The sequence below is a fragment of the Columba livia genome, unplaced genomic scaffold (genome assembly GCF_036013475.1).
Source record: "Columba livia isolate bColLiv1 breed racing homer unplaced genomic scaffold, bColLiv1.pat.W.v2 Scaffold_133, whole genome shotgun sequence".
Lineage (NCBI taxonomy): Eukaryota > Metazoa > Chordata > Aves > Columbiformes > Columbidae > Columba > Columba livia.
The window spans coordinates 284,423-309,447 of NW_027043029.1; the positions used below are offsets into that span (position 1 = coordinate 284,423).

General features: G+C 53.0%; 1 long non-coding RNA gene across 1 annotated transcript; it reads left to right on the forward strand.

The window, feature by feature from the left end:
- The first annotated feature begins 3,054 nt into the window (after positions 1-3,054).
- On the forward strand, positions 3,055-4,088 carry LOC135577677 (uncharacterized). The gene is made up of 3 exons (XR_010469343.1): positions 3,055-3,143; positions 3,599-3,673; positions 3,768-4,088. It is a non-coding gene; the product is annotated as an uncharacterized LOC135577677 (long non-coding RNA).
- The last annotated feature ends 20,937 nt before the right edge of the window (positions 4,089-25,025 follow it).

Below are 25,025 nucleotides of genomic sequence, written 5' to 3' on the forward strand. Positions count from 1 at the left end.
TCTGGAACTTTGTTACCTGTGGCACCATCCGGGAGTCCTGTTACCTGTGGCACCATCCGGGAGTCCTGTTACCTGTGGCACCATCCAGGCAATCCAGGCATTGGCTTAACTACTACTACAAGGTTCTACAAAACATAATCAAACTTGCACAAGCGCAGTTACTGCTTACAACAACACGCATAATATAATTGAATCCTACTCGATTTGTTCAACATTAACAATTTTGGCCATCACTTATTCCAAGGGTGACCGTGCTGTTCGACACGGGGTTGTTCTGCTGAACAGCTCTGGGGAGAACTGGAAGGTTCTTTTCCGTCCCCCCCCCTCGCCTTGTGAGGTAAACCGTGGGGAGCCAGTGGTTTCTGCAGCCCCTGAACTGTTGGCAGCCAGCGGATCTTTCACCCGTTTCTCTTGCAGGACATGTTCCCTGTGGCCTCATCTGCCACCCCGACAGGGAGCACATCCTGTACCCCCTGGGCTGTACGGTGGTGATTCAGCACCTGGACACTAAGAAACAGAGTTTCTTGCACGGCCACGCCGATAACGTGTCCTGCGTTGTCGTGTCCAGGGATGGGATGTACGTCGCTTCAGGACAAGTCACCTGCATTGGATTCAAGGTGGGTAATGCTCTGATTTTAACCGCTTAGTATTGACCAGAGAAATTGGAGTTGGCTTGCCAGTGGTGGGAACACCTTTCGTTTATTTTTTCTTTGGTTGGAAAATAAATATCTGCAATGGGAAGATGTTGAAGGGAATGGGAAATTGTAGTTACTCCGTTGCTGGATGTGCCTTTATGTTTTTGTAAAACATGAAGCAGTCTCCCTAGGATTGAGGGATTTTTAGTTCCAGTCCTTTTTATCCAAAGTGTTGTGGGCGTGTGGCAGCCAAAATCTCATTAGACATTAATTAATAAATGCTGGTTTATTTCAAGTGAGACCTGAGTTCCAGAGCTGCTTAGGACTTTCCAAAGCCCTTGACAGGTCCCTACCTGCATTTTCAGACCTCTCAAGTTCTTTTCGTTTTATTTTTGCCTATTTGAAAGACCTCAAGACACTTGGAAGGGATCAGGTTTTAGTGCTCTCAGTATTTTAAAACCTAAGTCAAATACTCAGTGTCTCAGGTAAATGTAGGTGCTGAAATGAAGCAGAGCTACTCAAGTGCTCAGCTGGAATAATGCTTCTTACAGCACCCAGTCTGAAGCCTCTTTGTGTCAGGGGTGCCCAGGGCTGCAGAGAAGCTTGGGCTGGGCTCCTTCGAACAACTTTCCTGCCAGAGAACGTTGTTCTCCCTGATCCTGCGAGTTACAGCTCATGCTCTGCCATCCCCCCCTTCTGCTTTGCCCCGCAGGCAGACGTCATCCTCTGGGATTTCCCAAAGCAGGAGTTACTTGCTCGGCTCTCGCTGCACGAGGGCAAAGTCGAGGGACTCTCGTTCTCGCCCAGAGGCATTTATCTTGTGTCCCTGGGAGGCCAGGACGACGGCAGGTAAGGATTTCCGCTTCTTGGCACAAGATTTTTGACAAGAATCAGATTCTATGGGCGGCCTGAGACGTTTTTCCAGGGAGGGTGGTGAGAGCCTGTCCCGGGTTGGCCAGAGAGGTGGTGGCTGAACCATCCCTGGAGACATCCCAGGCCAGGCTGGACGGGGCTCTGAGCACCCTGAGCTGCTGAAGATGTCCCTGCTCATGGCAGGGGGGCACTGGGGAGCTGGGAAGGTCCCTCCAACCCAAGCTGTTCTGTGATTCTGTATGATTTGAGTCGTGCTCCGCAGAAGGAATCTGATAAATCCACGTAGCCTTGCTTCAGGAGCAGGGGATGTAAACTGCAATTCCACACTTTGGTGACAAGTTTTTTCTTGGGTAGAATCTCTACAAAGTTACTTCTGTTGTGTGTCCTGGTAGGAACAGACTGCAGGACAATAGGCTTTGTCTTGCTTTTGTTTTTTAGTAACTGACTTCCAAGCAGTGTCAAAAAGCGAAGCTGTTTCAAGGCTTTCTTCTCCTGCAGGGTGATGGTGTGGGACGTCAGTAAGAGAGAGGCTGTGTGCGGGAGCCCGGCCTCGCCGCGCAGCGCCGGCAATGCCAACGTCGTCATGTGCTCCAGCTGCAGGGACGAGATGTTTGTCACTGCTGGAAAGTAAGGGTTTGTTGAGAGGAACGAGCAGAGCGAGAGAACCCCTGGCCCTATTTCCTTTGACAAAGAGTCTTTATTGAACTACAAGGAAACTTAAGCAACTGTGTGCTTGTGTTGTTTCTTTTTACTCTGAATGGACTCATGAATACCCGTCAGGTTGTAGCTTTCAGGCATTTCTGCTTGTTCTCCATGTAACAATATGTTTTCAGAGCAGCACACAGGGGCCCACGTGCGTCACTTCTGCTCCTGATAGCAGGATTTTGTACTCAGCATTCCCCGTGCAGTGTTTAACATATTTAGTTGCCAGTGTTTACACAAGAAAAGCAGTCAATGAGTGCCCCTGAACAATGGCTAATTAATGTCGAAACAATGATGTCTTGCCGGTCGTTGGATGATCTCCTGTCCTCACCAGATGTGATGTACAGTTGGTCACTGGCTTGTAACAAAAGTTGTACAAAACGTCGCGTTTTGCAAGGATTTGCGGCAGCGCCCATATATCCAGGCTGACGTTTAAACGCGTTGAGGGCCTGCACCTCCCTGTACATCAGGGACGGCTTTGGATGCTCTTGGCTGCACTCGCACTTATGAGTGCTCGCCTTTGCAGTTTTAGCACTTTGGTAAATGTAAGGGTGACTCTGCTGAAAGATATGACATCGTCTCTGACATCGTCAATTAAATTGCACTAGAAAAGAGTTGAAAGTGTCCTCACATCTGTTTTTGCTGAAGCCTTAAGGTTTTTGATTTACCCGGAAAAAGTTTCCATAAGAGACTTCTCTGATATTGTTCTTTTTCTCCGTATTGAAAGATCAGAATAATGGAGCCTTGTGAAGGCTTTTTACTTCTTGTAGTACTGAAAAAACGTGGAGGTTTCTGCATCTGTGGATTTGAACCCACTCTATTTGTTCTTATAGTTTCACCATTCGAGTGTGGGAACTCGATACAGCAACTAAAACAATCCATCCATCTGAATGCTACGCGGGGCAACTGAGAGGAATCAGCGTGTGTGTTCAGGTACGTTTCAGCCAAGATGACTTTGCTAAACTAAGAAACTCTGTACAGACTAGAGAAAAACCACGAGTTTCTCTAACAATGCTGGAAATGTTGGTCCCAAGCGCGTGACGGCAGTGAAGTTCCTCAGCATTGGCCATGGCAGTTGATCTCCCACGGCCTCTGGGAAAGAGTGTTCTGGATGCTCCTCAAGAGAAGCAGCACGTGTTACGGTCACGGGCTCCGGCACCCGTATTTTTATGCTTCCAAATATGATCTAGATTTGGTTAGAAAGTGTCTGGCGTTCAGCAGTGTTCTGGATCTGTGCGTGTGATGGAACAGAAACATTGGCTGGGTTCCCCCAGGTGAACTCTTGGCAATCCACTGAACTAAAGCTGTTGATGCAGCCCAGTGTCAGGCGTGGGACACGGGTCTCAGTATCCAGACCGTGATCTCTTTTTCTTTATGCTTTCTTATAGATGACAGACGATGATGGTGATTTTCATCTTGGCACGACGAGTGGAGATGTCCTGAAAGTGAACACAAGCAGCAAGGTGCTGACTGCCTGTGGGCCCCAGAAGAAGAAGTTGAGCATGGTGAGTAGCAGCTCTGTGACTCCAATTCTGTCCTTGTCCTGCTCTTTGTCAGTGACTGAAGGTCGAGCAACCTGCGGGAGAACCATCACAAAGCGGATTCTCAGACTAACGCTTTTCCTGCGCTGTCAGGAACGACCCCTGAACGACCACCAGAGGACACTGCGCATGCTTAGAGTAGTTCCAAGGTGTTGCAGCTGATATTGTGAAATAATTGTGTAACCTAATGAATATGCAATATACACGTTGTAACTTCAATGAATATGTATGTAACCAAATTGTATAAAATGGTGAAGTTTGAATCAGTGGTCGGAACCAGCTTTGGGTGCGAGCCCCTGGTTTCCCAGCGCTGAAATAAAGCACCGCATATAACTACGCCCGTGGTTCTGTGTCCTGAATGCTGACACCGCCACGGGTGTAAGTAAAACTTCTCGCAGGATTGCGAGTATATTTATACTTTCCGTGCACATATGCACGTATAACTTTCCGCGCTCCATTTGAGCGCGTATAAATTGACCCTCGCCGAATCGCGGGTGTATTTTCCTCCCGTGCACATATGCACGAGTAACTTTCCGTGCGCATTTGCACGCGTACTTTATCTCTTTAAAACAATCCCGCGCCGTGTTAGGCAAGTGTGTACTTCTCCGGGACTCAGGGCCAGCTCCGGCATTTGTTTTGAGTGAAGCCCCGTGTGTGCACGCTGTGCACCGCCTGATTGGTTGTATCAGTTGCTGCCCCTCAAATAATTTTCCTCAGCTGATATCCGAACCTTTATTTAAGTCACTTTGCAGTGCTAAAACCCTGTTCCTCGCCGGTTTAATGAAAGTTGTTTTGGACTCTGTTGTCCCTTAAATGAAGCTGCGAGGACTCTCCGTGACACACTGCCCTTGGGGGGCTGGTGGGAACCCCCTGGCACGTGGCTCCATCAGGGACATGTCTGGTCCACTCCCCGGTCTCAGCTGCTCCGCTTCAGTTGGAGAGTGCAGAGTGCCAGCTCTGCTGGGCTGAGCATCCCCGGTTTTGGGATGCAGGAGGTTTGCTCAGGGGCTTTCCTCCTGCCTGTGCAGGCAGGGCAGGCAGGGCTGGCAGCTCCCCTGCCCACGGGCCACACTTTTGCTTGGCTGTATGAACAGCCCTTGTCTCTTGTAGGGCCTTGGGTGGCTGGGCTGGCACCGCCGGCATCGCCTGGCTGGGGAAACTGAGCGCCCAGCAACTCGAGCTGCCCGGTGCTTTCCTGCCACTGCAAAGCGCTGCGACACGGCGGCTGTGGGCACCCCGGGGCGGGGCACGAAGCTGCTGCGTCCCCCCAGTTCTGGATCCCCCGACCCAGAGCAAAGCGCTCCCCTCCTCCGGCTGCCGACAGCCAGCCCGGCTTCTTGCACAGCCCCCTGGCTCCCCCCTCACCCCGTCCCCCCAGTTAGTGCCAGGGGGTGCTTCTGAAGCCCATGGACACCTCAGCCCCAGCCGGGGTGCAGGATGGGCCTCTGCTGGCTCTGCCCTGGTGCCCACTGGTTTGCTCCCCGTGCTCCCTCTGGGGACCCTGGATACCACTGGATCCACCTGGGCACCCCAAAGCGCCTTTTTAGCACTTATTTTTCTCCTGGAAAAGCAAACACAGGGGGCTTTCTGCCATCCTGCCCCAGGGACCCCCACTCAGACCACACCGGCGCTTGGTTGCCCATCGCCATTTATTGCAGCCGCTGCCTGCTCAGCGCCCGGGGCGGTGGGACCGGGGCCGGGACCCCCGTCCTGCCCGGCTGTCAGGGGGTTGTTTCGCTGCGGGGGGGCTGGATGGGCGGCAGCAGCTTCGGTGCCTGGGTGAGGCGTCCGGGAGATGAGGCTGGTCGGCGCTTCAGCACGGCTAACAGCAGCGGGGAGGCGGTGCCTGGGGGCGAGGGGCAGGGTCAGCCACAGACACCCACCAACAGGGTCCTGCCCCCAACCCTGAAGCACACAGGCTGTTGTCCCACACTGCCCAGCACCACCCCACATGTCCCCCCGGGTCCCACAGGGACCGGCTGCCCCAGCAGCCAGTGCTGCCCCCACAGCCCAGCCCAGAGCCCAGACCCCCGTCCAACCCTGCCCAGCTGTGGGCACAGACCCGTCCCCCCAGACAGCGGGGTGTCCTCTGCCCCCCGGTGCCCTGACAGGGCCATACTTTTCTGGCTCCTCGAGGTCGAGGTCTCTGGGGTGGCCGTTGGTGTTGTGGGCAGCTGAGAGCCCCCCATCATGGAGAGCTGCTCGTCCTGCCGCTTCCCATCAGTGCCGTCCTGGCCCGACAGCTGCATCGCGTCCTTCTGGGAAGGGGAGAGCGTGTGACCCAAACACGGGGCCCCGTTCCGCATCCCCCAGCAACCCTCCCCCAGCCAGCTCTCCCCGGGGAAACTGAGGCACAGATCCCCCCGCAGGCTCAGCATCCCCCTCCCCACCTCTGTCATCCCTACCTTGTTGGGGCGGCGGGCGCTGGATGGGGACGGCCGTGGGGTGCTGGGCGGTTGGGGCTGGAAGCGCGGGGGCGTGACAGTGTGTGGGCCCCCGCAGCTCCGCGGAACAGTGGGGTATCTGCACTCGCCCGTCCGCTCCCTGTGGGACAGGACATGGGGGTGCTCAGGGCCCGGCAGGTGGCACCCCATGTGTCACTCGATGCCAGGGAGGGGTCGGGGGGTGCTCCCTGTTCGGGGGGCAGTTACTCACGGTCCAGGCGCCAGCATGTTGAGGGGCCGGTCACAGGACAGGCAACGGAAACCAGGCAGCAGCTGCCTGGAGGGGGGAGAAAAGGGCTGGGGAGCTCCTGGGGGGCACAGCCCCACCTGCACACCAGCCACAAAAAGCCTCTGCACCCACCCCCCAAGACTGGTTGAGGAGGGCTCCTCCCACACGTGCCCCTCATTGTGCCGCCTCTATCGCTGCGAAGCTGCAGCTGGCAGGAGCACAAGGCACAGCCGCTTGCTCAGCATCCCCAGGGGCGCTGCCCACATGGCTCCCACGCCAGGTACCACACCGGCACGAGCCGGGACAGCCAGCAGGAACAGGGCCAGCACTGCCAAAGCCGCCACTGTCCCCATCGCACTCACTTCCTAATCCCAGCGGCATTGTCACGCTCTGCCTGCAGCGCCTGCTCCTGGAGCTGCCCGCTGAGGCTCTTCCACCGCTCCTCCTGCTGCTTCCGGAACGCCCCCAGCTCCCGGCGGTCCAGCTGTGGACGGGTGACACCCTCAGCCAGCTACCCCAGGATGGGACATGGCGGTCCCCGGGGGCACAGCCGGGAGGGGGGACCCTCGCAAGGATGCTGCCTTAGGCTGCCAGGCCCCAAGGTGCCAGTGCTGCGTGGAGGGGACGAGCCCTCACCTTGCAGTCCATCTGTCTCTGCAGCTCTTTCTGGAACTGGAGCCAGCCGTTCTCCTGGCCCGTCACCCGGCTCGTCACCTCCTCCATCATCTTGGTCAGCCGCTCCACGCACGCCTCAAGCTGGCTGCGACTGACTTTGTCAGCCAGGGCGGCTTTGTCTGCTTTCTAGCAACAGGGAAAGGCAGGAGAGCGGTGGGGACAGGATGCAGAGACAACAGGAGGGGGGAAGTGGCTACGTGGTCCTGTTCACCCCATTACCCCCGTGGCGTTGGTCCCACCAGCCGAAGGGACTCGGGGTCACAGAGGGACCTGGCAAGGGACCTGCAGCCGGGCTAGAAATCCTCCCTCCCCCTGGCTGGTTCTGCCAGCCGGCACCCAAGGGACAAGGGGTGTTTGTCACCCTGCCCGGGACACCCTTGACTGGCACCGGGGCCCCTTGAGCCCGTACCTCATCGATTCCCAGCACCAGCAGCTCCTCCTTGTCTGCTTGCTTCTTCTCCAGCCTCCCCAGGGCCTGGGACAGAGCCTTCCAAGGCAGACAGCAGCCCGTGATGCCACGGCAGGGTCGGAGCTGCCCCCGGCCAGCCGAGCACCCCCTGCCTCCCCACCCCATCAGAAACCTCCAGGAAAGGCATGGGGAAGCTGTGCAGGGCTGCGAGCAGGGTGGCAGGGGGACAGACCCCTTGGGGTCCCAGCCTGGGCTCTGCCTGCGCGTTACAGCCACCCACCTTGACGTCATTCTGCTCCTGCTGGCGATCCTGCTGCAGGTTTGCAAGGTCCGAGCTCAACTTCTCGTAGCCTTTTTGGAGCTGCACGATGCTGGTCTGGAGGCACTTGAGCTGCTCGTCCTGCTGCAGGGACTAAGAGGACAAGGCGGTGCTGAGCAAGGGGGTGGCTGCCCCACGGGGGCAGACCCAGGGTATTTTGGCTGATGGCCACGGGCCCTCAGTGCAAGCAGGACATTTGCCCCAAGGCTTTAATTCCCTTCCGTGCTGCTGACTCCGACAAGCCAATTAGGGGGGCAGCGAGGGGCTCCCCCACGTTAGAGCAAAGCAGAAATGCCTGGGGGGTCCTGGCAGCTCAAGCCCCCTACACCGCATCTCCTTACCTGTCTCCTCCACTTTGGATAATTGTCCACCTTGCCGCCCGCCTTCTGGGCCAGGGACTCCACCTGCTCCTCGAGCTTCTCGCAGCGCTGGAGGAGCTTCCCCAGCAGCACCCTGGTGTCCGGGCTGCAGAAGTGGCACCCTGCGTGCTCGTGTCCCCCGCTCTGCACCGTCGCCCTCGGCTCGTCCACCTGCTGGCAGGGGAGGAGGAATCAGCTCTGAGCCGGGCTGGATGCCGCCCACAAGCCCAGGTGCCGTGGAGGCTCCATGGCCCCATCCAGCCAGGGGACGTGGCCGGGACCCCGCCAGGACTCCCCCCGAGCCAGCGGGGGCTGGGAGCGCTGCCCCCGGGCCTCACCTCTGCCTGCAGCTGCTGCGCTGTCTCCATCACCAACTTATTCACGTACTTGGCCGCAAACTGCTCCAGCTCGGCCTGGGTCGGCTCCGGCTGCTTCCCCAGCTCCTTCCGCTCTGCCTTGACCTTCTGTCCCTTGGGCCTGGCCAGCGAGATGGGGGCAGGGGCAGGCTTAGCCTTCGTGGGGGTGTCCCTTGGCCCCCAAACTGGGATGCTCCCAGACCCCAGGATCCCTCGCAGCCCTGCGGGGTAGGAAACCCTCTCCCATCCTTTTACCGCGGCTGTCGGGTCATCTGGCCGCTGCCGGCTGCTTTTCTGCCGGCTCCAGCCCCCCTCGTCTTTCTGGGAGCATCCTCCACCTTGCTGATCTGGGAACAGCAGTGGGGGCGGTGAGGGCACAGCCCCCTGTGTCATTCCGGCACGGGGACCCTTCGGCTGCCCCCTCCCTGCCCAAACTGGCATCCCCGCAGCCCCTCGGGGACTGCTGCCGGCTCACCTTCTCCTCCTCCCCGTGCAGGGCCCTGGCCATGTCTTGTAGGAAGGACACCTGGCACCTGAGGTCGGCCAGGATGCTGGTGATGCTCTCCCGGCCTAGAGGGACATGGTGCAAGGGGATGTGCTGTCGGTGAGGGGGTCTCTGAGCATGACGAGCCCCTGACCCAGGGTGACCCCACGCCAAACAACCCCCGCCAGTCCTCCCGTGCTCTCACCTCCCTTCGGGAAGAGCCGGCGCAAGTTCTCAAGATCCGCATGTTCTGCTTTGGTAGATTTAAGCTGCTCCACCTGCTCTTTCAGACCAGTGCAGAGGTGGCCGAGCTGCCCAACCTGGGAGAGAACCTCCCGCATCTCCGACTCGTAGCTGGAGGTGCTGGTGGAGCCCCAGGGCTTGGCCGGCTCTTGGGCATCCCCTGGGATGGTGGCTTGGGAGCTGGAGGACCCAGGCTGCACCCCAGGGGTGCTGGTGTGGGTCCCAGAGGATCCTGGCTGCATCCCCGAGGTGCTGGCCTGGGCATCAGGGGCCCCTGGCTGTGTCCCCAGGCAGGTCCTGGCCTGGGTGCCCCGTGATCCTGGTTCCAGCCCCGAGGTGCTGGCCTGGGTGCCCCGGGATCCTGCCTGCATCCCCGGGGTGGTGGCGCCAGCACCAATAGACCTCGTGTGATCAGAGGGAGCGCCTGACAACTTCACAGGGGTCGCTGGTTCCCCCTGTGTCCCTGCTCGCATCCCCGGGGAGCCAGACCCTGCAGTCCCCTTGCCGGTCTCCATCCCAGGCCGTGTCCCACGTCCCTTCGGCCCCAGTGCTGAGCTCTTCCTGGCCTGGCTGTCCATGGCCACCTGGGTGGGCTCAGCAGGGGCAGACTGGCCCCCACCGCCCTCCTGGGAAGAAGAGGCAAAGGGCAGCACGTTTACTGGCAGCTGGGCAGCCGTGAGGACAGACCCCAGAACCCCCCGCCATGTCCCCAGTCCCTGTCCCCAAACCACCATCTCACAGGGCCAAACTCGTGTTGAACATGAGAGCCCAAATGCAAAGGGATCACGGGGTCAGCCCAGCCATGGAGCTGGGGGGATGGGACATCCAGGGATGGGACCCGCAGCATCACTGCCCAGCACCCCACCCCACAGGCTGTGCCCCGAGGCAGGAGGGCTGGTGTCCCCGAGGGAGCGGGGGACGCAGCCGCCTCCTGTCCCTGCGCAGCCCGGCAGCGTCCTGGGGCTTCCCCTGGAGCTGGGCGAGGAGAGGGACACCCGTTCAGATGTGGGAGCGGGATTTAAAGAGTATCCCCAAATGAACTGGGGCAGGAGACAGAGGGACGCTGGGCAGGGCTGTGCCTGGGGGCCGTGGCTGAATTGCACGGGCAGAGCTTTATCTCCCCTCCTCCCCTCCCCTGGATCTGTTTTGAGGGCTCTCTAGTTCAAAAGTGCCTTAGCAACTCCTGGGACACCCTTCCCACTCTTCCCTCCTGCTGCCCTTCACGCTGCTGACACCGATGGCCGTGGGGCACGGGCACAGTGTGACAGGGCAGCAGGAGCGGGGAGGGACGAGGGCCCAGCTCCCTCCCGGGGCACCAGGGGATGCTCACCAGGCCAAGCGTCTCCTGGATCTCCTGGATGTCCTCGGCCAGGCCGGAATGCGCCTCCTGCAGGGCATGCATGTCCTCTGCCAGGCCGACATGCGCCTCCTTCATCTCCTGGATGTCCTGGGCCATTCCAGAATGCGCCTTCTGCATGGCCTCTTGCATCTCCCGCATGTCCTGTGCCATTCCAGAATGCGCCTTCTGCATGGCCTCTTGCATCTCCCGCATGTCCTGTGCCATTCCAGAATGCGCCTTCTGCATGGCCTCCTGCATCTCCCGCATGTCCTGTGCCATTCCAGAATGTGCCTTCTGCATGGCCTCTTGCATCTCCCGCATGTCCTCTGCCATGCCAGAGTGCGCCTTCTGCATGGCCCGCATGTCCTCTGCCAGGCCGCACTGCGCCTCCTTAAACTTGTTGATCTCCTCCCACAGGTGCTGGAGCGAAGCCCTTTTCTGGGAGAGCGGGTGGGGGGTGAGCCCAGGGGAGGGTCCCTGGGGACCTGGGCCCCGCTGTGCTCTGCTGCGGGAGCTCGGGCTTAACCCAGCCCTTGGGCTGAGGGCGGCACGACGGCAGCGCGGAGCCCGGAGGAGGGGGCGTCTCGTGGGGGAGCACCCAGGGACCAGCAAGAGCATCTACCTTGGAGACGGCTCTCTCCTCCTCTTCGGTTGTTGTTGGCATCAGCTCCTTGGCCATGGAGGAGACCTCGGAGTTGCTCCCGGTCCCCTCCAGCTGCTCCTCTGGTTTCCAGAGCTGCTGCCCTGTGCCCAGGGCTCCGTCCTCCTCCTTCTCCTGGCCAGGCTGCTCCTTGCTGTCCTGGTCCTTTGCCAGGCCGGGGGCCGGGCTCTGCCCTGGCTCCAGGACAGACAGCTGCTGCTGGCCCAGCTGCCCGATGATGGCCTCGAGCAACTTGTGAAGCGCCACGAAGTCAACAACCCCCAAATTGGGTGTCCCGATGGCGGCGTTCAGCATCTCCAGCAGACCGAGTGTGGCCATCGCTGCTGCTCTGCCGGAAAACACGGAGCCTGATGTGGGAAGACGGGAGCTTTTCTGTCCGGAGGTGATCTTGGAGGGATGGGCAGCCAGCAGCCTTTCTCCTGCTCCTTCTTGCCACAGAAAGCGATCAGTCACCAAAACAGATCCAAGTGCCGAAAGCAATCCGAGTGATGAAAGCGATCCAGTCACCAAAGCGATCCGAGTGCCGAAAGTGATCAAACCACCAAAAGCGGTTCAACCACCAAAAGCGATTCCACCACCAAAAGTGATCCCACCACCAGAAGTGATGCAACCACCAAAAGCGATCAAACCACCAAAAGTGATGCAACCACCAGTAGTGATCCCACCACCAAAAGCGATCCAACTGCCAAAATGAGTCCACCACCACAGTGATCCCACCAAGGTAAGTGATCCCACCACGGCCAGTGACCAAATGGGCGAGGGGCACAGGTGACAGGGGACAATATAGTGTCTCTGTTGCCCGGCAACAGCCGCCCCAGGAGCCAGCGGGCGCCGCCCTGGTCCTTTGTGATGAAGTCACCCACGGGATGGGAGATGCTGAGGCTCCCTCCTGCCTTTCCCACTTTACCACCCACAATGCAGCTGGTGACACCTCAAATGTTGTGGCAGGTCACTGCAGCCCGTGCCCAGATTCAAAAGACAATCGCACAGGTCATGGGGAATGAAATCTCATTTCACTGAATTAAACACCCTCAGTTTTAATTGCAGAGAGAATGGCTTTATCCGTGTTGTGCACTAAATCAAACTCTCCCGACGTTTCACCCTTTCCTTTCCCCACGGCACAGTTGGCCTCGGAGGCGATTCCCCTTGGTGGCAGATGTGCAGCGACTGGCTCACGAGTGCACCAGCACTGGGAACCTGGGCTGAAAACAAGGTCAAAGTGCCTGGTTTAGGACGCCTTTCCCTGCGGTTCATCAAGCAGAAGGATGTCTTTTGAGAGGGAGCTGTTCTGAAGGGATTTCTTCTGCCTCTCTTGACCGTTGGCACGAGCCAGCGGCTGCCGACCAGGAAATGTGCTCATCGCTTGCTCCCTCATGAACACTGCCCTGGCCTTTGCAGCTAGAACGACATAAACCAGAGTATGTTTCCTGTCACCTCTGCAAGAAGGTGGTTCAAATGCAAAGGCTGATCTTGCCTGTAAGCAGCACGAACTGCTCTAGAGACAGCTCTTTGCTGGGGATGGAGCTGCGAGAGAGGTTCTCCAGCTGGCACGGCTGCCTCCCTTTTGAAACACGGGCCATCTTTTGCTGGCATTCCCGTCCCTCAGCCTGATGGCTCTGACATCTCCTCTGATGCTTCAGAAACGCTGCTGCTATCTACACAGCCATTGCAAGATCCTTTTGCACGGAGAACTGAAGCTGCTCCATAGCTGAAAGGGAGACCCCAACACAGAAAGCAGGGCTGCCATGATTCCTCTGAGAGTGAACCCCACATCCCAAAGAAAGCCGGTCCTTGGAGATGGCCAAGTTTGGAGCAGCGCTGTCACACGTGAGCTGCGAATCACACAGGAAGAGTTCCAGAGGACGGAGCGTGTCCCCAGATGGCTTTTGCCAGCGCTGACTGAGGAAGAGGCGTCCTGTCCAGGGACCTCTGCACAGACATCTCCAGGCAGAGCAAGACACTGGGGGGCAACAGCCCCTCTCAAACCCCAGTTTTGCACCCCAAGTGGCCGCACGGCAATGGGCAAGCCTTCATCCCGGGCCAGAGATGCTGGATCCAGAAGTCATGGCTTGCTCCCGGGAGGGTCTTTTTGTGTCAGAACCTCCTGTGTTTCGCCACGCATTTTTCACGGTCAATGACTTTCATTTCTTTTCCCTCTACGCTCTCCTCCGGTTTTGCCGTGGAGAGCAGATGCCAACAGTCTATTCCAGCCTTACGGGATCTTGCAGACTTCTCCTTTGCTGTCTGTGGTGCTGGTGATTGCCTCTGCTGCCCCTGGTTCATGTTGAAGACTAATTCCTGGCAGACGTGGTTGGTGCTGCTGAGCAACACTCTTGGCTTTGTGCTAGTGCTCGGTAGGACACCGACAAGAAAGCAGGTGTCAAAAACCTCTCGGTTCTTGTGTTGAATGGTGTAGTGTATCCAGGAGTCTATTCCAGCAACCTTAATTGCGGTTAATGTGGTTAAGAGTACTTGATAGGGTCCGTCCCAACGTTCTTTTAAAGTTCCTTTATTCCAAGTTCTTGTATACACCGTGTCTCCATGCTCTGTATCATGTACCGGATTCTCAAGTGCTAGTGGGCGATTCCACACTAGTGCGGATCTGAGTTGATTCAGTGTCCTGCCGAGAGGCAACACATCATTGTAGAAATCCTGATTACCTTTTACATGTACACTTGGATCTGGATCCGGTGCTTCATATGGCTTGCCATACAGAATTTCATACGGACTTACTGACATTCCGCTCCTAGGTTTAATTCTAATACACAACACCACTATTGGCAAGGCCTGAGCCCATTGAATTTTTGCTTCCTGACAAATCTTGCTAAGTTGCCTTTTTAGGATCTATAGGGCATGCCTGAGATTTGCATGCCTTGGACTACTGGATGTATTAACCGAATAAAGCACAGGATCATACACGGCACAAACAGTAAACCCAGAAATGCACATGCTATCACGAACCCTGTTTTCTTCCACCAGGCTACCATTTCGAGACCAATATCCATTAGGTGGACCTGGGTACCAAGTGGGAGCAATAGAGGTATTTGATGAATTTACCCGCGACACTAGCTTACAAGAGGTTCATCCGATGTATCAGTCACTTGAGACCCCCCACATATCCAGCACGAGGTGACATTTAATTCCTGGGCTATTTTCCATAAGATCTATAAGCAGGGTTTTCCCTCCTGTGGGTAATTGTAATCCCTTGTCTTTTTGCCTTATTTCTTCTCACCAATCTTTGCTTTTCTGTAGTGGCAGAGCCCCCCCGCCCCGGGGGGATGGGGCTGTCGCCAGCCTGGCTGAGAGGTGAAGCCAGAGACAGAAGAAACTAAAGGAGCGTTGTTGTAAGGCGCGTGGACAGGGCAGCTTTGCTATAGAGCCAGCCCGCTCCGGCAATAAAGCGAACTCTGTGAACATCACATTGCTGTGTCAGGTGCCGTGTCTGGCGTGGAAAGAGCAACATTTTGGTGACCCCGACGTGATACTTCGTATCGAAGCAAGATCGTTGGGACCTGAAGACGCCAGGAAAGGCACCTGGAGGGCGAAGTTAGCCCTGCGCTTGAAGAATAGCGGAAAGCAGGCCTGCGGAGAAGCAGGTGGCGTGGGAAACACGGCATCCGCGGAGGAAAAAATCATAATGCAGAGTATTCTGCAGCTGGCTGCACGAACAGGAAGGTATTTTGAAACAGACGCGTTAAAGCGCCTGCTGCGATTCGCCCAGCGGAAGGCGTGTGTCCCCTTCGACGACGGATTTTCTTCTCCCGGTACACGGGAGGACACAGGGACCGAACTGTGGGACGCGGTCACAAGGGGCAGCCGCGAGGCTTGCGACCTCGCCGGGCCGTGGCGGGAGGTCAGGCGGCTGATGCAGGAGGTCTCAGCGGAGCCGGAGCTGTGTGCCGTCCCCCCGGAGCCGCCCGCCGCGAGCTGCCCCCCCTCCGAGGACTCTGAACAATCGATACCGCTGGTATGTCCCGTGTCAGATTTGGATTTCTGGGGCGGAGAGCAAATTATACCCTCTGCGCCCTTTGAGCCATCGCCTGCCTCCGACGAGCAACGGCAGCAACCAGCAAGGTTCAACGAGCCCGGACAGGTTAATCCAGCTGAAGTGCCGTTGCCGGAGGACCCGGTGGAGCACGAGAATGCAGCACCGCAGAATCGCCCTGGCTTCCAGGAGGAGAGTGTGGGAAACTACAGCGGGTCTGTGGAATCCTTGTCAGAAAATATGGGAGTAGAGATCAGCCTTGGAGATATTAAGATTTACCCTTGAGAAGGATGGGAGTAAAGGAGTATCCGGAGATATGGAGTTGTACCCGTGAGAAAGGAGAGATGGACCCGTGAGAGAGAAGGGGATAGAAGAATAACATGGATGACAGCAAAATTAACCAGTGAGATGTTAGTGCTGTAACTTGTAACCAATAGTGAAAAGACACATGAACTGGTAGAATTGTATAAAAATGCACTTATAGTAATCAATAGCATCCATTCCTTTCATCTTGAAAGAACTCGGTCCATGTCGCTTGTCCGTCTCAACCGTGACAGGAGAGCCACGTGCAGAGCCCGAAGGACTTACTGAGACGGCAGGAGAGCCAGATGCAAGAAGTTCTAGACGCCGTGAGGCGACTAGATGGCGGTAACAGTAAAACTTGGTGGTTAAGAGCATATCAAAAGGCGTCAGATGCGATGAAGGACGGGCTGGAGGCAACTGGCAGGGGATGTGAAAAACGGGGAAAACAGGAAAGGGAGGGGGCGGAATTAGACCTCACTCCTGAGGAGCTCCGTATTAAAAGGGAGCGAACACAAAAATGGGCTAGACAATGTGTTGAAGGTGGGATGTGGTCCGTAAGAGGAACAGATGAATATTTGAGATCGTGGTATGGAAAAGGGCTGGAGACTGGGTTAGATGGGTTTGCAAATATGCGTCGACTTACTGATCCACAGGGAAGCACAAGGGAATTGTATAGCAGTGATAGTAATGATAATCCAAGGGTTTTGCAGCAAACGCAAGGGCTTGCTCTGGCAGCAGTGAGTTACCCAATACAGGTAACCCTGTGCCACCCTATTCTACAATAAAGCAGGATCCTGGGGAACCATATATGAAGTTTGTGGGCCATTTAAAAGAAGCTATAGATGCTTCTCCTAACCTGATTCCAGAGGCAAAAGCTGCTGTGGGGAAAGATTTGGCCATGATGAATGCAAACACCCAATGCCAACAGATATGAGCCGCTTTGGGAAAAACTGCTTCTCTAGCAGAGATGGTGGAAGCTTGCACACGGGTACCGATCACGCAACAGGAGGTAGAAAAGGCAAAACTACATGCTCAAGCCCACGCTGCGGCCTTGGCTGCAGCACTTAAGCCTGCGATGAAAGGCCGAAGCCCTTCTGTCCTGGTTTTGTTAAAAACCAGTTTCTCTTTTAGTGATTTTGCCTGTCAGCTAAAGCTTCATATTAACTGCATTTTCCTGGAGAACCAGACACATGTTTTGGTAAAACTAGCAATGGAATGCTAACTTGTTGATAAGCATGGATGGACATCTCGCAATGCATTGCTAATGCATTTTTCTCTGTTCCTGTAGCAGCAGAGTGCAGGCCGCAGTTCGCTTTCACCTGGAGGGGCATCCAGTACACGTGGAATCGCTTGCCCCAGGGGTGGAAACGCAGTCCTACCATCTGCCATGGGCTGATCCAGACCACGCTGGAGCAAGGTAAAGCTCCAGAACACCTGCAATATATTGACGACATCATCGTATGGGGCGACACGGCGAAAGAAGTCTTTGAGAAAGGTGAGAGAATAATTCACAGCGAAAGAAGTCTTTGAGAAAGGTGAGAGAATAATTCAGATTCTTTTGGATGCTGGTTTGGCCATAAAACAAAGCAAGGTCAAGGGACCTGCCCGAGAGATCCAGTTTTAGGAATAAAATGGCAAGACGGCCGTCGTCAGATCCCAATGGATGTGATCAACAAAACCGCAGCAATGTCTCCACCTACTAATAAAAAGGAGACACAGACTTTCTTGGGCGTTGTAGGTTTTTGGAGAATGCATATTCCTGACTACAGCCAGATTGTGAGCCCTCTCTATCGAGTGACTCGTAAATAGAACCAGTTTGAGTGGGGCCCTGAACAACGACAAGCCTTTGAACAAATGAAGCGTGAGATAACTCATGCGGTGGCTCTTGGACCAGTTCGGACTGGACTAGATGTTAAAAATGTGCTCTACACCGCAGCCGGAGATAATGGACTTACCTGGAGCCTCAGAAAGCACCAGGAGAAACCCGAGGTCGACCCTTAGGTTTTTGGAGTCGAGGATACAAAGGATCTGAGGCCAACTATACTCCAACTGAAAAAGAGATACTAGCAGCACAGGAAGGAGTTCGAGCTGCTTCAGAAGTGATCGGTACTGAAGCACAGCTCCTCCTGGCACCTCGACTGCCGGTGCTGAGCTGCATGTTCAAAGGGACGGTTCCCTCTCCACATCATGCAACCGAAGTTACGTGGAGTAAATGGATTGCATTGATCACGCAACGAGCTCGAATTGGAAATCCCAATTGCCCAGGGAGCTTAGAAGTGATTACAGACTGGCCAGAAAGCAAAGACTTTGGGATGTCTCCAGATGAGGAGGAGGTAACACGTGCTGAAGAAGCACCACCGTATAATACTCTGATAAGAGTATAATAGACTGATCAGCAGTATGCACTGTTCACAGATGGATCCTGTTGTCTTGTAGGAAAACATCGAAGGTGGAAAGCTGCTGTGTGGAGTCCCACACGACAAGTTACAGAAGCCACTGAAGGACAAGGTGAATCTAGTCAATTTGCAGAAGTGAAAGCCATCCAGCTGGCTTTGGACATTGCTGAACGAGAGAAGTGGCCAATACTTTATCTCTATACTGACTCATGGATGGTGGCAAATGCCTTGTGGGGGTGGCTACAGCAATGGAAGAAAAGCAACTGGCAGCGCAGAGGTTAAACCCATTTGGGCTGCCACACTGTGGCAAGACATTGCTACTCGGCTAGAGAGCCTGCCTGTGAAAGTTCGGCATGTAGATGCTCATGTGCCTAAAGGTCGAGCCACCGAGGAACATCTAAACCACCAACAAGCAGATCAAGCTGCTAAGATTAAAGTAGCTGAGGTGGACTTGGACTGGCAACATAAAGGTGAACTTTTCCTAGCCCAATGGGCCCATGATGCTTCAGGGCATCAAGGTAGAGATGCAACATATAAATGGGCTCGCGATCGAGGGGTGAATTTAACTATGGACACTATTTCACAGGTTATTCATGAATGTGAGACTTGCACTGAAATCAAGTGAAACGGTTAAAGCCTGTATGGTATGGGGGGCGATGGTTAAAGTATAAGTATGGAGAAGCTTGGCAGATTGATTATATTACACTTCCACAAACACGTCAAGGTAAGCGTTATGTACTTACAATGGTGGAAGCAACCACTGGATGGTTGGAAACATATGCCGTACCTCATGCTACAGCCCGAAATACCATCTTGGGGCTTGAAAAGCAAGTCCTTGGCGACACGGTACGCCAGAAAGAATTGAATCAGACAACGGTATTCATTTCAATAACAGTATTATAGACAATTGGGCTAAAGAATATGGTATTGAGTGGGTATATCATATTCCATATCATGCACCAGCCTCTGGGAAAATTGAAAGGTACAATGGTTTGCTAAAAACTACACTAAAGGCACTTGGTGGTGGAACCTTTAAAAACTGGGATTCACATTTAGCAAAAGCCACTTGGTTGGTCAACACCAGGGGATCAACCAATCGAGCCGGGTCTGCCCAGTCAGAAATTCTACGGACTGTAGAAGGAGATAAAGTCCCTGTAGTACACATGATGTCATGTTAGGAAAGGCAGTCTGGGTTAATCCTGGCTCAGCAAAGTCAAGCCCATTCGTGGGATTGTTTTTGCCCAGGGACCTGGCAGCACCTGGTGGGTGATGCTTAAGGATGGAGAAGTTCGGTGTGTACCCCAAGGAGATTTGAGTTTAGGTGAAAATATGCAATACTGAACTGCATGATGTGAATTGCCATACTAACAGTGTTTAATAAGCGTCTTCCAGACCAAAGCAGTGATGATGAAACCAGAGCTAGCTTCTTCGAGTGGCGCCTGACAACTTCTTCGAAGTTGATGTCTTTAACCCACAAACAGTGGTCATGAGATGCACTTGTACCATTTTTCCTGCCCTGGAGACTGTCGTGACAAAATGAACTTAATGAACTTTTCAAAGGATGGTCCACTGATTAATTACTCCTGTGTATATATGTACATATGTATATATATATATAGTAGTGGTGAGTAATTAGATTGTATTGATAGATTGTATTGATAAGGTTTAAGCACTCAGTGAATGGCATATTATAAGGGGTGGAATGTCCTGGTTTTGTTAAAAAACAAGTTTCTCTTTCAGTGAATTTTGCCTGTCAGCTAAAGCTTCATATTAACTGCATTTTCCTGGAGAACCAGACACATGTTTTGGTAAACCTAGCAATGGAATGCAAACTTATTGATAAGCACGGATGGACATCTCGCGAGAGGGGCGACGAGAAACAAGTGAGCAAGAAACTGACCAACTGTGTATAACATTCCATTCACGTGAATACTTCATATAAAAGTGGGAGATGACGAGGATCTCGTCCCTTTTCCCTTTTGCCTTTGCTTTTCCCTTCTGCTTATGGCCGACATTAGGAGAGGACCTTGCTAGTCGTCCCTGCGAACTGAGGCCAGTGACAGACTGAATCCAGCTCCGGTTGGCTGCAGAGTCCAATCCAGGACTTTGGGTGCCGGCTCTGCAGTTGCTGAGACTTTCAAGATTGGTTTTGTATATTTTGTATTATTTTCTCTATTCTTATTAGTAGCATTAGTAAAACATCTTTAATTTTTCCAACTCTCTTCTCTCTGTCCTTCTTGCCCTCCCGATCGCCTGTCCTGAGTGGGAAAAGGGGAGAGGGAGGGGCACAAGGGGGAAGTGGGGGGGAGAGGGGGTTAACAATACATCTGCCAGGGTTTTATTGTCACCCCACAATCTTAACCCTCGACAACATGAGACCTTAATAAAGCAAACCCTGGAGGCATTAAGAGGGGCCAAACAAATTGCAGTAGTTTACGTAAAGGGCCATCGGAAGGGAACCTCCACGCGAATAAGAGGAAATAATTTAGCCGACGAAGAAGCTAAGAAAGCTGCGCTACTGGTAATAAAAGCAGTCGAACAGGATCCTGTACAAACTAAGTATGCTATGAGATTTACAAATCAGGAAAAGGAGAAATTGGGGCAAATGGGAATAGTCGAACGAGAGGGGAAGTGGTGGCTACCGGATGAGAGAGAAATGCTCCCGAAAGGAGTGGCTTGGCAAGTCCTGAGAGAGTTTCATAGAAAAACCCATTGGGGAGTGCAGGCTCTGGTAGATCAATTCGCTAACAAATATATGGTTATGGGGGTGTATGATCTAGCAAAAAGAATTGTTGGAGAATGCTTAACATGTCAAAGGATAAATAAACAGCACCTTAGGGAGAGAATCCCTGGGGGAAGACAACGAGCCAAAAAGCCATTCGAAAGGATACAGGTAGACTTTACGGAGTTACCAAACGTAGGCAGGTATAAGTGTCTCCTAGTTATGGTAGACCACCTAACTCACTTTGTCGAAGCCTTTCCGGTAGCTCGGGGCACTGCGAGGACAGTAGTAAAAATATTATTAGAGCGTATCATACCTAGATATGGGATCATGTCAGTTATCGATTCGGACAGAGGACCCCATTTTACTTCCAAAATAATTAGAGAAACGTTAGAAGCTCTGGGAACCAAGTGGGAGTATCACACTCCTTGGCACCCCCAGAGTTCAGGAAAAGTTGAAAGGATGAACGGAGAAATTAAAAAGCACCTGACCAAATTAATGATAGAAACCAGAATGAACTGGGTGAAGTGCCTCCCCTTAGCCCTCTTGAACATAAGGACACAACCGAGGGCCGATACAGGACTTTCCTCCTTTGAAATGTTATATGGAATGCCCTATGATTTGGAGAAGCCAATCGAACACCCTAAAGTGGAAGAAAAGATGTTACAAGAATATCTTATAGAACTCATGAGAAGGAGGCAAGAACTGTTAAAGCGAGGCCTGGTGGTTCAAAGACCACCTTTAGATGTAGCAATACATAGTATTAAGCCGGGAGATCAAGTACTCGTAAAAACATGGAAGGAATCATCGTTAACCCCTCGCTGGGAGGGACCTTTCCTTGTTTTACTCACCACAGATACCGCAGTCCGCGCCGCAGAAAGAGGATGGACACACGCTAGTCGAGTAAAAGGTCCTATCCTACATACAGACTGGGAAGTCACCGGGGAACCGGATGAGTTGAAGCTGACCTTCAGGAGGAAACAGACACGTGACGTATAGCCGTAGATGCTAAGCTTCTTATGGACAACTGTAAGGAATTGCGGAAGTTACATATCGCATGTCCTGTATGCAAACAATGTAATCCTTGGGTATGTCGTGTGTGTAGCGGGTGCGGGATACAGCAGTGGGAAAAGTTTCCTTATGTTGAACGATGGTGTGATGAGTGTTTGGGAAAAACCATAAATACTGTGGAAATACTGTGGAAATTACTGGACGGGAAAATTGTCCTAGATACAGACATTATAGAAGAGATTGGTACAGAACTGTTGCACAGTTAGGAGAGAAAATTATAGTTAAGAACACAGAGTGTAGTAAAAATATTCAGTACATTCTGTATGACCCGTAAGTCCAGACATTTGGGAAATAACCAAGAGGAAGTGTAAGAAGTGTTTAGTAAAAATACGGGAATGTTCCAGACCCTGTGAGGATTCGGGACAGTGGCCAAAACCTGGTATTCAAAATAGCCCTATTGGGTTGAGTATTGGAAAGTGGGTTGTGACAGAACAAGGAGAGGATTCAGGAGGCAGTCCCCTGAAGACTACAACTGCTGCCGAGAAGAAAACTTACCCGGCTACTCTGAAGCAACAGAGTAGGCCCAGGGCAAGGCAGAGGGGTATCCTTGTGGGGATTGGCAAGTGCCTCCGAAAACTCCTAAAATAAAGCAGCTCCGTTAAGCAGAACAACCCTCAACAAAATGAACCTCCACTGGCTGATTTTCAGCCAACCAGGGGCCGGGTCGCTCTCCCTAATCCTCCTTACCTTACCGGTAATAATAGCAATAAAGCAGGGGAGTTCTCACCAACCTTTTAAATGGACCCTCTATCGATGGGAGGGCCAAACGATCATACAACAACAGAGCACATCAGGGTCACCTTCTTTTACTGCAACCTTCTGCCAATTAGCTCAGATTGAGCCATGCCTTAACAAAATGGGGTTTTATATGTGCCCCAGCACAGGGCCCTCGTATTGTAATACCCCAGGACACTATTACTGCGCTTACTGGGGGTGTGAAACGATTGCCTCAAGCTGGCCAATTCCCCCGGCAAATACTGATAAGTTCTTGAAGGTTGGATGGGGACCTGCAGGATGCATTCCTCCTTCGGGAGTCGTGAACCAAGGCCGCCGACTAAAACTCGGTTATCCTCGCAACCGAAACGAGCGGGACAGTGATGGCGAGCATGAATATATATTCCTTAACATAACAAACCCTGAACATAGTGGATGGCTTGTTGGGAAAACCTGGGGAATGCGGTATTATGAACCGGGTGATGATAGGGGAGGCATGTTCTTCATAAAGAAGGAAGAAGTTAAACCGACCCCTCGAGCGATAGGTCCCAATCCAGTAGTAAAATCCCCTCCCCCTCTGGGTAAGGAGACAAGGACAGTAGAGAAGGAGAATATAATAGTAAAAGAGGAAACTGTCACTGAAGCCTTGAAATCTCTGAATACTGAAGCCTCGCAATCTTTGAATCCTCTATGGGGAATTATCCGGGCTACTTATCAAACCCTAAACTATACTCAACCCAACTTAACCACTGGTTTCTGGTTGTGTTATAATGTTAATCCACCCTTTTATGAAGCTATAGGGGATAATCGTCGGTATACCATAAACAAGGAGTCTGTGCCTATTCAATGTCCTTGGGAAAAGCAGAAAAGAGGGATAACTATGCAACATGGAACTGGGATAGGGACTTGTATAGGGAAAGTACCAAATTCCAAGAGACCACTTTGTGGGAATATCGTACCGAGCCTTAACGAAACCACAGGATATATTATTCCCCCGAATGGAACAAAATGGATATGTTCTAGGACGGGACTTACTCCATGTGTGTCTTTAAAGGTGTTCAACAGTTCCCGAGAGTATTGCATGTTAGTTACCATCATCCCAAGGATATTGTATCGTCAAGAAAATGTAATGTATGATATTTGGGATACAGGACTCCATCGTACCAAACGGGAACCCATTACAGCCATTACTATAGCCACGTTGCTAGGGTTAGGGGCAGCCGGAGCAGGAACAGGGATAGCTTCACTTGTTCAACAAAATCAAGGATTCAATTCCTTGAAGACTGCGATAGATGAGGACCTAGAGAGAATTGAAAACTCCATAACCGCCTTAGAGAGATCTCTAACCTCGCTATCTGAAGTGGTGTGGCAAAACAGGAGAGGGATGGATCTCCTTTTCTTACAGCAAGGTGGACTATGCGCAGCCTTGAAGGAAGAGTGTTGTTTCTATGCAGATCACACAGGGGTAGTCCGAGACTCGATGGTGAAATTAAGGGAGAGACTGGAACAGAGAAAAAGGGAAAGAGAACCTGCAAAAGGGTGGTACGAGTCTTGGTTTATTCAGTCCCCGTGGCTAACTACATTGCTATCCACAGTAGCTGGACCCTTGATGATATTATTACTCACCCTAACCTTTGGACCTGTATCCTAAATCGACTTATTGGACTAGTTAAAAGCCGTGTAGAGCGGGTACACCTTATGCTGCTACAGAAACATGGAACTGATGAAGAAGCTGAAATGACCTTACTAGCCCGAAAAGCGGTAATTCGATTTGATCAACAAATAAATGAGTAAAAAAAAAAAAAGGGGGGGAATTGTAATAAGTGATGGTCAAAATAGTTAATGTTGAACAAATCGAGTAGGATTCAAGTATATTATGCATATTGTTGTAAGCAGTAACTGCGCTTGTGCAAGTTTGATTATGTTTTGTAGAACCTTGTAGTAGTAGTTAAGCCAATGCCTGGATTGCCTGGATGGTGCCACAGATAACAGGACTCCCGGATGGTGTCACAGATAACAGGACTCCCGGATGGGGCCACAGATAACAAAGTTCCAGAGACGGAAATTCCCAGCGTGTGAACGAGCGTATAACATATATAAGCACACACGAAAAGTTGAGTGGTGTGCCTGTTGGCGGAACTGAGCTTCCCCCGGTCACCCAGCGCTGTTTTGCCTAATTACCGCTTGCTAAATAAAATCGATTGATTGGCTCAAAATTGATTTATTGGCTCTTATTTATAACAAATGTGATCTGTGTGTGGCGCAGGAGCTTCCCGTCCACTTGCTCCTCCATTCAGTCAGGTGCTGCAAGAGAGGGACAGAGAAAGAAACAGTTAGGACCGGATTAACAACCTCGTCATTCCTGCCCCAAACCTGCAGGCGTCCTAGGAGGCCTGATCTAAGTTTGGCTCTTCTCCCTCTCTTTGCTGGAATCCTTCACTGCACAAATTTCTGTCATGAACACTCTCTGAACCAACCTGATGTGTTCATAGTTCCCAGCCCAGCGTCCATTCCTCAAGGTACCTCAGCATTTCCCTTTGAAACCACACCTGAGTGCCATCCCGT